The 13,303-nt window shown below is 38.9% G+C and overlaps 1 protein-coding gene across 7 annotated transcripts in view; it reads left to right on the top strand.

Moving 5' to 3' along the window:
* The window catches only part of ZNF711 (zinc finger protein 711), a 61,654-nt gene that overhangs the window by 5,820 nt on the left and 42,531 nt on the right, over window positions 1–13,303 (top strand). For 6 of the 7 annotated variants that reach the window (XM_055817876.1, XM_055817881.1, XM_055817878.1 and 3 more), the window contains 3 exons: window positions 2,211–7,735; window positions 8,532–8,671; window positions 10,715–10,875. The gene's annotated coding sequence lies outside the window, so the exon portion shown is untranslated. Of the gene's footprint in view, window positions 1–519; window positions 7,736–8,531; window positions 8,672–10,714; window positions 10,876–13,303 lie in introns of those variants that run through there. The other variant, XM_055817877.1, reaches the window with a different exon arrangement.

The raw sequence follows: 13,303 nt of genomic DNA, 5'->3' as shown, positions 1-13,303 counted from the left end.
ACAGACATAGGTATGCAAGACAAAAATGTGGTCACTTGCATCTACTTTTTACTTCTGTATATTAAAAAGCTTGCAACCATATGAATTACAACTGAAACACTTAGGTATTCTGGTGGTTTTAAATCATTTTGAGTCAATCTGTCAATGTCAAAAGGATGCGTTCTAAATGAGTAAGATGGTTCAGTTCTTTTTCAGTCGGAAGAATTACTTGGTATATGGGTTAAAAAACTACGTTGTTTTTATAGCAAGTATTTCTAGATAATTTTTTTTGAGATCAACAGGGAGAAAATCATGAGTAATTAAAGCGTGTGACAACCAGAATGCATTGAAAAAAGGTTATTTTAAATGAGAAGTTGTTACGTCAAATTGTGTCTGATTTGTTAGACTATACAGTTTCGGTCACAAAATTTTTTATGAAAAGATGCTCTAAAAATTAATTCTATTTATTTATTATTATAACTGTTCTTTACCTGGTAGCTACCAGTTACTAGTAATCAGGTATTACTGACCTGACGGGTATAAACCGGCTGCAGTTATTTTTCTAATAGAGTTTTGGTTTGTCATTTGAGGAACTGGAATTCCTTTTATGCTACTTAAGCCTTTCAATTGCCAAAAAAACCATTACCACTTTAAGGGTAACTTTGCATTTATATAGACTACAGTACTATCAGCAGTGAGTTCCCTAATAACATGGAATGTTACAGCAATAATATCAAAAGGCATATGTGCTCGCTCGCTCTCCAACAGTCACAGCTAGTTATTTTCTACTCCCTTAGTATTTTTTGTAACGTTGCTAAAACAATTGTAATGTTGTTACTGATCATACAGGTAGCTACAAAACAGTAGTGTTGCTTATCTCCTAGATAATACTGTTAGGGATTTTTCCTTGTTCTGTACTTCATAGTTGTAACATATAACCTATATTTAGGTTGTCTTGGAAAGCGCTTCGATGCTGATGCCCTCTTGCGAGAAGGGAATGCAGTATATTTAAATAGATCTGTATGAATGCAAGCCTTGACCACTGTGTAATCATTTAGATTTATCTCTCATTAACCGTAAATGTTGGATTAGATTGTCTTGGACAGTGGGGTGGAAGGACACTTCCATCTTTTCTTGAAATAAAGACTGCCCATAGCATAGTTTTTCAAGTTAATAACGCATTAGTCACAAGTCTGCTAATCCACCTGTTCATGGTGTAAAATCCCTCTTGCAATAGGAAAATGGTAATATTAATGCTCTGATAGTGCTTTCTTCTTATCATTTGCCAGGTAGGCTCAGAAGGATCTGCCCAGGGATCTCCTCTAGTTCTGACTTACTGGTTTCCTTCTAAACACATTTTCTTCTCATTGTGAAAAGTTACACAGAATTATACTTGTTGCATTGGCGACTCTCTCAACATATCCAGTGGTGTCTTGCAATTGCCTGTTGGGTTAAACATTGTCGGTCAAGGTGTCAGGTACATCTCCATAAATCATGGACTTTGGTGGTTTTGCACCAGCAGCTCTGGGTCAGCTTGTAGCTTGCTGGTATGAACGATGAGTAGAGCATTCATTCAGAGTCCTACATAGGAAAGGAACAGGTAGCAAAGAATGTCAGCTTTGAGCACCAACCACGGTGACTTTTGATGTCTGATTAAGGTTGCTGATGAGGCAGTTATTTTTAGACAGCCGTATGCCTGTGCAGTACTGCAAACTTCTGGAACATAGTTTACAGCCCACAAGGTTTACACAGTAAAAGAGATGGAGGAGAACTGACGTTGATGCAAAACAGATCCTTTTGTACACCAAAATAAGGAATAATCCCAACACAAAAAGGTTTTAATTTAGATTATGATTAGAAGGTTTGAGTCTCAAATGGGTTTCAAGACTTTGAGCCTTTGCTAACAATCCAGAGTTGATAAATAGTGGAATTCAGATACAACTGCACTTAAATAATGCAACAAAAATCATAATGATATAAGCTACACAGCTTACTGGCTAACTGGAAGATGGGTACGAAATCAGAGTAAAGTAATTTAAGCAGATAAACTTTCATTTCTCATATAACTTCAAATTTTGAAGGCGCAAGTCATTGGAAAGTAAGACTTAGTATCGTCTTCAGACTATGTCATATGCAGCTTAAATTTCTGATGTAATTAGAAATACAGACCACTAACAGTATGTTAATGTATAATTGCATTAAATAAATGTTTGTTTTGTTTTAATATACAGCCGACTGCACTGGAGTTGAAGACTTTAAGACCTGCCTGGGTAATACAGACAAGTTCTGTCCTACCAATATTTATTGTCAATGTAAAAATGAAAAACCTTTTTGCAGGTAGGGTGTGGGATTGGTTTGTTTGCTTAAATGTATGCTATGTAAATGCAGCTTGTTAAATATATTTTTAATGATGAACTAAATTTAGACCCTGCAATGTGATCCATGAAAGTAGATGTTGATCTTCATTTACAATCTGCATAAGCTCAATAACTCCGCTACAGTGCATCAAATCTGGGATCTAAGTGCAGAATTTTCTCTTTTTAGAATGTGTAGGCCATGTAATCCATAATGTAGGTAATCACTGTAATCCTCAATATTCACATGCTCGTTATTGTCTCAGGTATTTTGCTTTAGACCCTAATTGTGCTGTGTAATGGCAAGTTAATTTTTTCCCCCAGGTTGATCAAAATCTCTTTAGTTTAAAAAAAATCAGGTATCTTAATATCATATTCTCCATTATGTAGTTGTTACTTTCCTTTTTAAAAAAGTAATCTAGTCATCTGAGTAGTAAATCTTGGTCCTGTAGCTAGTGTATTTGTTTTTTACACGTAGCCTGGCCCTTAGACTTGATAGGAAATTAGCAAGAAAATACCAGGGCAGTATTACAAAGCTCATCTGATTATCTGGTGGATTCAAGGCAAAAATTTCTCTGTGACCCAGTCTGTTGTTTATGAATGTGCAGCTAGCCTCCAGGTGTAGCCAATATACCAGATTAGATAACGGAGTACGCTGTTCAAATATTAGTGCAACTCCAAAGAAATAGAATGCTACATTATTGAAACTGTATATATGTATCCTAAAACATAGCCAGGTCAATACCAATATTACCTATAAATAGCAGTAAGAAAATAATTTTCCGTAGAGATCAAGGTCAAACTTCCAGAAAAGGTTACCCAAATCCAGACTGTTTGCATCAACAAATGATGCAGAATCCCTGTCAAAAGAACCTTCCCATCATGAGGACGGCTGGGGACATCCCGTTCTAGGGATATCCTTTGTATTAGCAGAGGAAGTAGTGCTGTAGGAGAGGGGGGAAAAGAAGCCCTGAATTAATGAAAATAAAGCAACGTTCTTATCCCATTACAAGTCTTACTATTAAAAGCAGAGGGGATATAGTGTGTGACTCTACTATGGGTTGTATTGCTGCTTTTTCATAGAAGGGGCATCAATGTCATAATGACAGATAGCAATGTGATGTTTCAATTATATCTGCATAGTCTGTTGTGGAAAGTGAGAGGCTTTGCCACGCTTACAGCTGGCGAAAAGATCATTGACCTGGGTCACGCCATGCCATGACTGGGGTAACATACCCCATTCCCAAGAAAGCGTATTATCTTGGACTTTTGGGAATGCTAACTTGGACATGGTTGACCCAAAGCCTGGCAGAGTGCATTTGCATCAAATTTAGAATAAGATGTGTGTTAAGTAACATCTTTAGACAAACAGGAGAAATGCTGCATCTCTTGACCCCTGCAGTATTCAATAATAAATAATTATATAGCAAAATACCTTCCTTTTTTTGACATTACTTTTTAAATTAAAATAATGTTGCCAAAAATTAATACTTTTATTTGAAGATGTGGTTACTTAAGAATGGACTGGATGGAGTATTGGTGCATGGGCCCCAAATGTAACCACCTTTGGAACACTCTAGATCTGATTTTTAGTAACTGTCCTTCCTGCAGTAGCACTGGTTATCATAGTTGTTTTAATATTTTACTGGGTCTACTGCTGTAAAAGTGGAAAAGCTGGGTAAATTACTTCGGATGCAGTTAAAAGGGTTTTTATAGTCAAAATGGAAGTAAAGCAAAAGTAGTCTGGTATTCTGATTAATTTTTAACCTCTGGGTATTTAAATCAACAAGCTTGCCATATGGAATCCTCTGCCAAAATGCTGTCTACACAATTTAAAACTAAATCAAAGCATCCTACCAGACCATTTAGCAGTTATTCAGCATTTTACTGCTAAGTGCAGAACTTCACTCTAGGTTGTTGCTTCTCTTTCTCAGGGCTAACCAGGCAAGCTTTAAAGATTGATAAATACATTTACGACTTTAACTCGAGACTACCAAATCTGTCTTGCCAGTTTATTTGCTATTAAGGGTTGGCTTTGTTTTCGCAAGTTGTTTGTGGTTTGTTGGGGTTTTTTTAAAAAAAAGGAGTAACGCCAATAAACACTGACAGGAGGCTTGGTGATTAAACAATTCTTCCTGTTCTTTGGCCCTAGGCATTGGCAATTCAAGCTGCTTTTTGCTTTCAGCATTTTATCTTTCTTTGTTCCCCACTGATACCTGTCCCAAGCACACAGACAATGTGGGTTTTTTCTTCTTTCATTGAGCCCCATTAGTGTATATCACTGATACTTGCTCTGTCATAGACAAATGGTAATACACAGCTCTTGCATAGTCATTGCAGCAGTGCATCTAAACCTGCGGTATGGCTGTTGAACCAATCTGTGGTACAAAAAGAAGCCCCAAACCACTGCTAATGCTCGAAATCTCATTGTTCCCCCATCCAGGAACCAGACGAATCCTCCATACTGTGCAGCACAACATAACCCAGCACTTACTGCTGAAACGGCTGGTAACTGGGGCAGCCACTGAGGGTAACAGATGTTGGCGTGTGGGGCATATCACACGTTCCTAATCGTAGTGGAAGCCAGACCTGACTTTGTGATCCAACCGATCACAATACAAATATACCGATACGAATAGCAAAAAAGGTCATAGAGTAATTAAAGGTAACCTGAGTTTAAAATCTTGTTTTTATTTGCCCAGTATTTGATTTCCAGGATCATCTGCATGTATGTGAGAAGGTGAAACTCTTCATCAAAGATGAAGTGAATCTAGGAGAAATCTCTGCATAGGAGAAAACAAAGAACCAGGGACTATTTTAAAAGGATGCTCAAATAAATATTTCATTTTAGGCCAGTGAAAAGACCAGCATTAAAAAGAGTGATAATTTGGTTACGAGCTCCAGCTGTATGCTACAGCCGCTTCCCTTGTGTCGTCCTTGTGCTATTCCAGCTTCTGGGTGAGCAGGGCCAGCCTGGTCAGCCCACGAACGCTGACTGCTGCTACTGGCACCAGCGCCTGTGCAAGGAGAGGGGCAGGAGTACATAGCCAGAGGGGAAGAGATCCGTATGCTCTCCAGACTTCGACCCATTTAGGCTGCTGCAGAGCCATGCCTGCAGTTTCATTTGTTTACTAGTTATACTTGACCAGAGGAAGGATTGGCCACCTGTCTTGAAGGTTTTTTTCCCTGTAAAGACAGGCAAAAGGCAGTGCTAGTAAGGTGACACAGTTTGCTGATGAGACCACAGTACTCAGAGACGTCAAAACCAAGCCTTACTATGAAAAAATACAGAGGGAGCGTATAATAATGAATGACTGGACAAGAAAATGGCAAATTAATTTTATTGTTTATAAATGCAAGCTAATGGGTGTAGAAAAGCAGTTTTTGCTTTGTGTGTGGAGCAGTCATCTCTAAATGAGAAATTAGAACTCAGAACAGGTGTCTCGAGTAATGTTTTCTGAGAAAGTTTGTTTTGCTACGGATTTTAGGAAGAAACTGAAAACAAACCCAGATACATTGTAATACTACTGTGTGAATCTTACTTGTGCTTACATTTTGACCACCAAATGATTTTGAGCCCCGATCTCAGCAAGCAGCGTAGCACATGTAGAATTCCAGGGACATCAGCATGGATTTCTGTGTGAGGAGAGGTTGTATGAGAGATTACTATTCCCTGCTTTTCATGTCAGAACTAGGCTATGTCAAATGAAATCGGGCAGAAGTTTTAAACAAGCAAGCAAACAAAGTGCTTTTCTTTTTTTTGTAAAATGCATAATCCAGCAGTATGTACTCACGTTTTAAATTACTTTTAAAAAAAATCAGACACCTCTTCAGGGAGGCAGCGGTGTTCAGGTTGGGTGTGTGCTTTCAGGTAGGACACATCCCGGTTGTTACGCTTGGCGTGCTGCAGTTCACGCCTCGGAGCAGCCTGGGAGTGCACAAACTGGTTCCCCTTTAGGTTAAACTAACCAGAGTGTGTGCTTCCATCTCTGATGAACATTCCGTGCCTGGGCCGAAGTTTCAGACACATTCTGAAAAGCAAACTTTTCTGAAGTGTGTGAAGCGTCGGTGTGGGGCCCCACTTGTATTAGTCTGCTTTATTTGGTGCTGCAAATCCAGCCACAGACTCTGCTCCAGCTCAGTCAATTAATGACTTAGATGCTGCTGGCTGGAAGTTACACTGATGTATCAGTAGTGCTTCATGTATTTCTACTGTTTGCATACTTTATGCTTCCATTACTGGCTGTTCTCAGCCTGTTAGGTGCCCTGACTCGCTTGGTCTCTTCCTGTCGTCTGTTTCTGTATGTGCAAATTTTGCAAGTACGAGATGTGTCAGTATAGGTAGAGAGCCCAAGTACAGATTTGATCTGTCTCATTTACTTTAGACACAAGAAATCAGGCTTGTTTTTGTAATGAAGATGTAAAAGAGAAAAGAAAGAATCCAGTCCAATACATTATTTCCTGTAAAATACATTTGTATAGTATTAGTATCTTGGAAATTTAGTGGGGGGGGAAATGAGGCACGAGCCTACCTTCACCGGGAGATGGTGCTGTTTAATTTGGAACTAATTCTGACTGCGTGCGACTGCTGCTGGCATTTCCAAGGTGTGAATTAGACCAAATCCTGCACACTCTGTTAGGGAAGAAAACCTGCTGTGAAGGAAGCGCTTTGGGCAAGGGCTGCAGGACTTGCAGCCTTCACGTGCTGCAGGCTGCTAGTTGCAGCCCGGAGGCAGCCCGTGGGACCTTTCTGCCTGCCTTGTCTCCTCGCTAGACGCGGGGGTGATGAAAACGTGAGCTTGTGAAAAGCCCATTGTTACTTGTCTGAGCTTTTGCTTCCATGCTGGCAAGCGTATTGCTCTGCAGCCTGCAGAGCCCTCACCAGAGCTGGCTGAGAGGCAAGAGAGGAAGCCAAACCTGTATCTGAGAGCACCAGCTCCTGCAGATCAGCTGCCCTGAATGCTGCTTCTCCGGAAGGTATCTAGTTTTGATAATTACTTCAGGTTGTTACATTTTTATGTGAAGGTACCTTTAGCAAATGAACATCACTTACTCGTTTTATGAACAATATAGCATACTTATTTTGCTTCTTCATGATGTTTTCCTTCTTCTAGCAATACGTCTGGCAAGACAGCATCCACTCTTTTTAAACGATAATATTCAGTTATCTTAATGTTTGATCACTGGCCACAGATGGGAAAGTCTGGCCTCTGCTCTTGCAGGGAAAGTGCCAGGCAGGAATTCTCTTGCTGGCCCTCACCTTCCCTTGGCAGCCGCGGACCTGCCACAATAGAGCTTGGGCTACCTGCTTTCTGAGCCAAGGAAACGGTCCCCGTGCTTTCTCTACTTTGCTGGAGCCCCTCAGCCGCAAATGGAGATGTCTGGTCTCTGTGTAATCAGAGGTAAATTCACTGTTACTTATGGAGTAGCATCTTTCTGAAATGTTTAATCATAAAAGACTTTACAAAATTTCCAGGCCTCATGTGTCAGCCAGAAGTCAGTGTCTGCTTCCCTTGCTTCTGAAGCTAAATTCTGAAATACTGATTTATCCAATGTCTTGTGTGGCTTTCCTCTATTAATTACAAATTATTCATTTTCATTTATTTTTAGAAATGCAGTTTCCTTAGTTGTGTTTCCTCACTTTAATCCTCCTCACTAACATGAGCCAACTGTTGCAGCTCCTACCTATAACTTATGCAGAGAACTTGTTTACCATGAGGCAACTAAATGACAACAAAATGTTTTCCTCATAAGTAGCATGGTTCTACTGCAGAAACAGACTGGAGCTTTCTGGTATTTTGGGCCATGAAGAAGATCTGATATTTTTTTTTTAACATAAAATTGGAAAATGTTGAAGGTATCCCTGTCATGAATTTAGAACCTTTTAAAAATTATTATAGGAATACAGAAAATTAAATATTATGGCACTGTTCAGTGTAACAGTGAAAAACCCCCCAAAACCTCAAAGAATATGTTGCTGCTTTGAATTCACTTTTATTTGTGGCTGCAAGATAAGGGTTTGACACTAAAATTAACTTAAAAAGACGGAACATTAGAAGTCTTAATGTTAACTGCGTCAATGTCATACATGCAGTAGTGAGCTTTATTATTTTTATATTTCAGTGTAAACTAACACTTCCAGTAATCTGCAGTATATTATTATGCATATTTTTAATAACTTTTTTCTCTTTTGCGTAGTCCCATGCATTCTCAGCCATTAGGGGAGACCAGAGCCAGCAACAGCCTGTTTTTCTAACCAGTGACCTCAGTATGAGACATTTGGCCATTCAAGCAGGAGTTCCCCTTATGCAGGTTAGGCAGAGGGGAGACAGTATCAGGTATATATTGATAACATACCTATGCATATATATTATATAGTCTTCTGCCTTGTTACTGAGTACAAATTATCATAATTCAAATTGGTAGTATTTATGTCACAAAGTAAAGATGTGACCTAATAAAAAGCCTAAAACCACCTTTTACTATCCAGGTGTTTTCTACAGGAATATCACATACCTGCCAGTTCTATTCTAGACTGGATAAGTTTTGCAATTTTTTAATCTTTTTCTGAGTCGTTTACACTTAAGATACTATGAGTCATATAAACAGGGTTTTCACCAAACTGAGGGATGGCTGCCCAAAACAGCCCCTTAAGAACAGACGGTTCAGTCAATGTAGAGAGATCCCTTAGCTCTGGCAGAGGAATTACTGGAATTGTATGTTCCAGCTCCCTGTGCAGTGAAGGGAATTCATATGGCTGACATGAAAAAACAAATGCCTAAAAGCTTTGTCCGTTTCACCAACACTGCTTTTTCATGCCAGTATCTCTTTTGATTTCACTGGAATATGGCCAAAGATAGTTTCCAGCCATGCTGAAAACTTCTGTAATGATAATATGAGTGCTCTCATGTAACAACTGTCTTGTTACCTTTACTGTCACGGTAAACTCTTTAAAATTTATAATACTTTTCCAAACTCTCTCCTGAATAATGATACAAAAAAATTTCAACTGATGTTTGAAAAATACGGCTGTTAATAGTTCTGTTAGTACTTTCCTCTTAGAAAGTACCTTTCCTTTGAGACTCTTGGGTTCCTGTTCCCCTCCCTCCACCACTTCATAATTCAAATTTATTAAAGCTTCATGGAAAGTCGCTATTATGTATTTAAAGTACAGATAGTATGATGTACAGGGTAATTAAATTATTCCAGACCTTATGAAATCATTTATATGACTAAGTGTGCTAGCAAGCTTCCCCCACCCCCTGCCCAACAACTGAATGATCTGTAGACAGATGTATTTACCGTAAGACCTTTCTGTGCCTAAAAAACCAGTCTCATTAAAACTGTTGTGTTAGTCAATTACTAATGTCTTTCTGGCCCAGATCTTGATAGAGCAGTGTTTTGTGATTAAATTTGGTTTATGTGAATGAGCCTTTTGGGTTACTTCTGTACAGGAGGCACCAATAATTGGTATAAGGTATCAGTAAAAAACAGGCATTTCTTTTTATAATGGACTTTAAAAAAAAGACAAAATGGGCGAAGTTAATTGTAAAAGAAAAATGTTAACATTCTACAAAAAGCAAACTCACAGTTCAGAAAGGTATTTTTTTCAACTGCAGAAGAATATTAAGGTGGGGCCTTCAGCGTAAATGGAAAAATAATTAAATAAAAAGTTGTGATGTGCTCTGATTGTCCTTAATTAAGGTGAGAACACTACCTGTCTACCTGTGTATTGTTGTACAAGTAAATCTTTTGCCAGTCGTGCGTTATATCAGAGCCTGCAACCTAATTTACCCATCTGAAGTGGTGGTTTTTTTCCCCCCATGTCATGTAATATCCCTAAAAATAATTTTATGGGTAGAAAAATGTTCTAAGTATTCCAAGAAGTATGTGTGCACGTGTGTGTTTTAGAGTCCTGCATTCTTAATTGTTTGCTGTTAATGCAGTGGAGAAATGATGAAGGAAAGAAAATACAGCGTTTTCCTTCCAGAGTAGTGCTTTTGGTCTATGGATTACTTAGAAAGGATCGCTGCAGGTCAAGAGAAATGTTAATGGCCATGTCAGGGCATTTTTTTATCTTCCACAGTAGCCCAGTGATTTCTTCAGCCCTCCTTTTTAGGCTAGAGAAACTTCGTTTATATTAAAAAAAAAAAAAAAAATACACCTCAGTAGCAATCAAATGTTCTGCTGTTCCTGCTTTTTAGCTGGCCCTGCTGATCTCCCAAAGCTACTGGTAAGCACACATTCAGAAGCAGCACAGACATTCAGATACTAATAAAAGAAATACATAAATGTAGTTTGATTAGATACAGATTATTTTAATAGCAAGCATACTGGGGAGCATATGTCGTGCTACTGATTTAATTCTAATCTCTTTACAGAAATACTAAGTACCAGTGCTTCCTGTATCTGGAATGTCTTGGAATGCTGTGTGATCAGTGGACGATCCAAATGCTGAGAGATCAGTAAGACCCTGTGGGCTGTGACACAGAGGAAATAGACATAACTATTGGAAAGCACTAGAAGTTGTTGCAAAGAAAAGGTATAGAAGATAATTATAAAACAAAACATGCTATTAGCATCTGATTTTACTGTGCAATTGGTGACGACTTTTTGTGAACACCTGATTTTACAGTTTACATAGCTGCTTCTACGTATTGCTTAAATTGTTGCATATCTGTCGGGACATGGGGTTCTTCTGTGATTAACTGTACGTCCTGTGCCTAAACAAGAGAAAACTGCCCTTCCTTAGAAGAAACTTACGAGAAAGGAAAAAGTTGTTTCACGTTTCACCATGAGAAATGACAAATATGCATGCTAATCATTACTTTTCTTTGTTTGCTTCCTGGGATGGTTTAAATCCGTATCAAAGGGGGTAAGGGGTTATATTTTTTCCATATTTCTCAGGAAGACTTGTCAAAGACCATTTTTGCCAAGTACAGTTTCTCCATTTGGCTCACCCATTTATTTTTGATGTTTGCCTCGCTCTTTGTCATGATCTCCCTCCACATGCTGGTTCCAAATCGAATTCTGTTAGTAGGACTGTGAATTTCTCTTAACTATAATTACAAAGATTCTTCAAGGCATTGTAGCATGTAGAGCCTGTTGTGCCCTGACTGACATTGCTCTGGTTAAAGACACAATATTTAAAGAAAGAAAACAACAAATTACATCAAATTTTGGATAGTGTAGTCAGAATCTGTATTCTTGTTACGCCAGTGACCTGCAGGATTAGGTAGAAGGAAGGCTTTGTTCTCAGCCAATACCCATTTTGTCCCACTGACACTGGCAGCATTGTACAAACATAACAAGGCATTCGGCTTCCCACTATCCCAAGATGCATCAAGTACTGGCTGATGCAGCAACCTCAGCTTGTAAGCCCATTCTGTTGTCCCTTGTTTCTTTTTCACTTTGTTTTCCTTCATCATTTTACGGATACTAAGACCTGAAAAAGTTTGCTTTTAAAAATGCAGTGGCTTTCTTGGTAATTTTTTTCAGAAATAATGAAAATAAATGAAGCTATAGAAAATAGACTACCTTGCCACTAACAAATTAAAGATACTGCAGTCCTGGATATATTTCCCATTTTCCAAAGAGTCTCAAGCACATTATTTTAACATTCGTATTAAATGATTTTCTGTAGTGTTAGATAATACATGAAACTATAAGACATCTCAGAATCTTAACTTTTTAGAAAGGTGAAAATATCGGCATTTCTTTTATATAAATCGGAATGCTCTCCTTGCAACAGCTCCATGCCTTAACTGCTTCCTGGCACTTTCAGTGCCCTCCACAACTCTGTAATTGCCCAGACTGCACGGGCTTCCCTAGGCAAGTACGTTAGCAGAGAAGCCAGAAACCTATTCAGACACCTTTGCTTTGCTTCCTGTTCCTTGCAAGTATTTAGTGAGTAGGTACAGCTTCCTGCTGGGGAAAAAAGGAAAGGTGGCTCCAAAGCTGGCAGTTTTTCTTGGCTCTGTAACTTAGTTGCCATCCCTGGTGGCGTTCTCTATTTTTCAGCCACAAACGGCTGTTTTGGTTTAGTTTTTTTCTTCGCCCCCAATGTAAGAAATGTCCAAAGTGGGTAAGTTTTAATGGTTTTACTTCTGCTGCAAGATACCCACAGGCATTTGAGTCTGCACCTGATGTATATATCAAGGGCAGATTTGCCAACTGCTAAATCATCTAATGCTGGCAGAGGAATTTTTCATGAATAGTTGAAATACATGCACCAAAATTCATTAAAAAGAATCCAGAGATTTTTCTGAGCGTCGACTGCTTGCAAACCTGCATTACAGTGTCTTCTGAGACTGCAGACAGCCTAGAACAATGCTTGTAACATCAGTGTCAAGAATTTTGTTGCATGTTCAGTAAAAGCATCCTACTATCATCCAGTCATTTTTCAATTTCTATCAGAAATAAGAGAAGTGAAAATAGTTCTGTTATCTTCAGAAACATGCAGAAGTGGTGTTAGCACATCTGTTCATAGACTATCAGTTTAAACTGTTTTGACCCCAGAAAGTCAGATCCTCATGTGTCAGTGAATTTTGTCGCTGAATTGCTTTTTTTTTCTGTCACTTGTTAGCCTCCAGTAATGCCATAACTGAACAAACTCTGGTTGTTGACCTCTGTAGCTCTGTTTACCAACCTGAAAGTGATCACAGAATTTGAGTGTTCTATTTAACATTCCACCACTCTTTGAAAAGGAATAGGAGCAAGAGATAAGGCAATCCTGTCAAATATACCTGGTGTTGGCGAGAGAAGAGCTGCCTGGAAGCAATGCACTCAGGCTGTTTAACCTGCAATGAATGAAGTTTCACAGGGAATGAAGCCTTCCTCATCAGACTTCTGCTGCCTGCTGTTTAGTCGTGGGTGGGCAGATCAGGAGTTGCAGGACATCAGCCACAGGAGCTGCTCCTGACACACTTCACCACTTGTGGTCAGGTCATCAGTATTAACATCAGGCAGTT

Source organism: Falco peregrinus, chromosome 13 (assembly GCF_023634155.1).
Source record: "Falco peregrinus isolate bFalPer1 chromosome 13, bFalPer1.pri, whole genome shotgun sequence".
Taxonomy (NCBI): domain Eukaryota; kingdom Metazoa; phylum Chordata; class Aves; order Falconiformes; family Falconidae; genus Falco; species Falco peregrinus.
The sequence above is the reverse complement of the archived record's forward strand: the minus strand, read 5'-3'. Positions and strand labels throughout refer to the sequence as shown.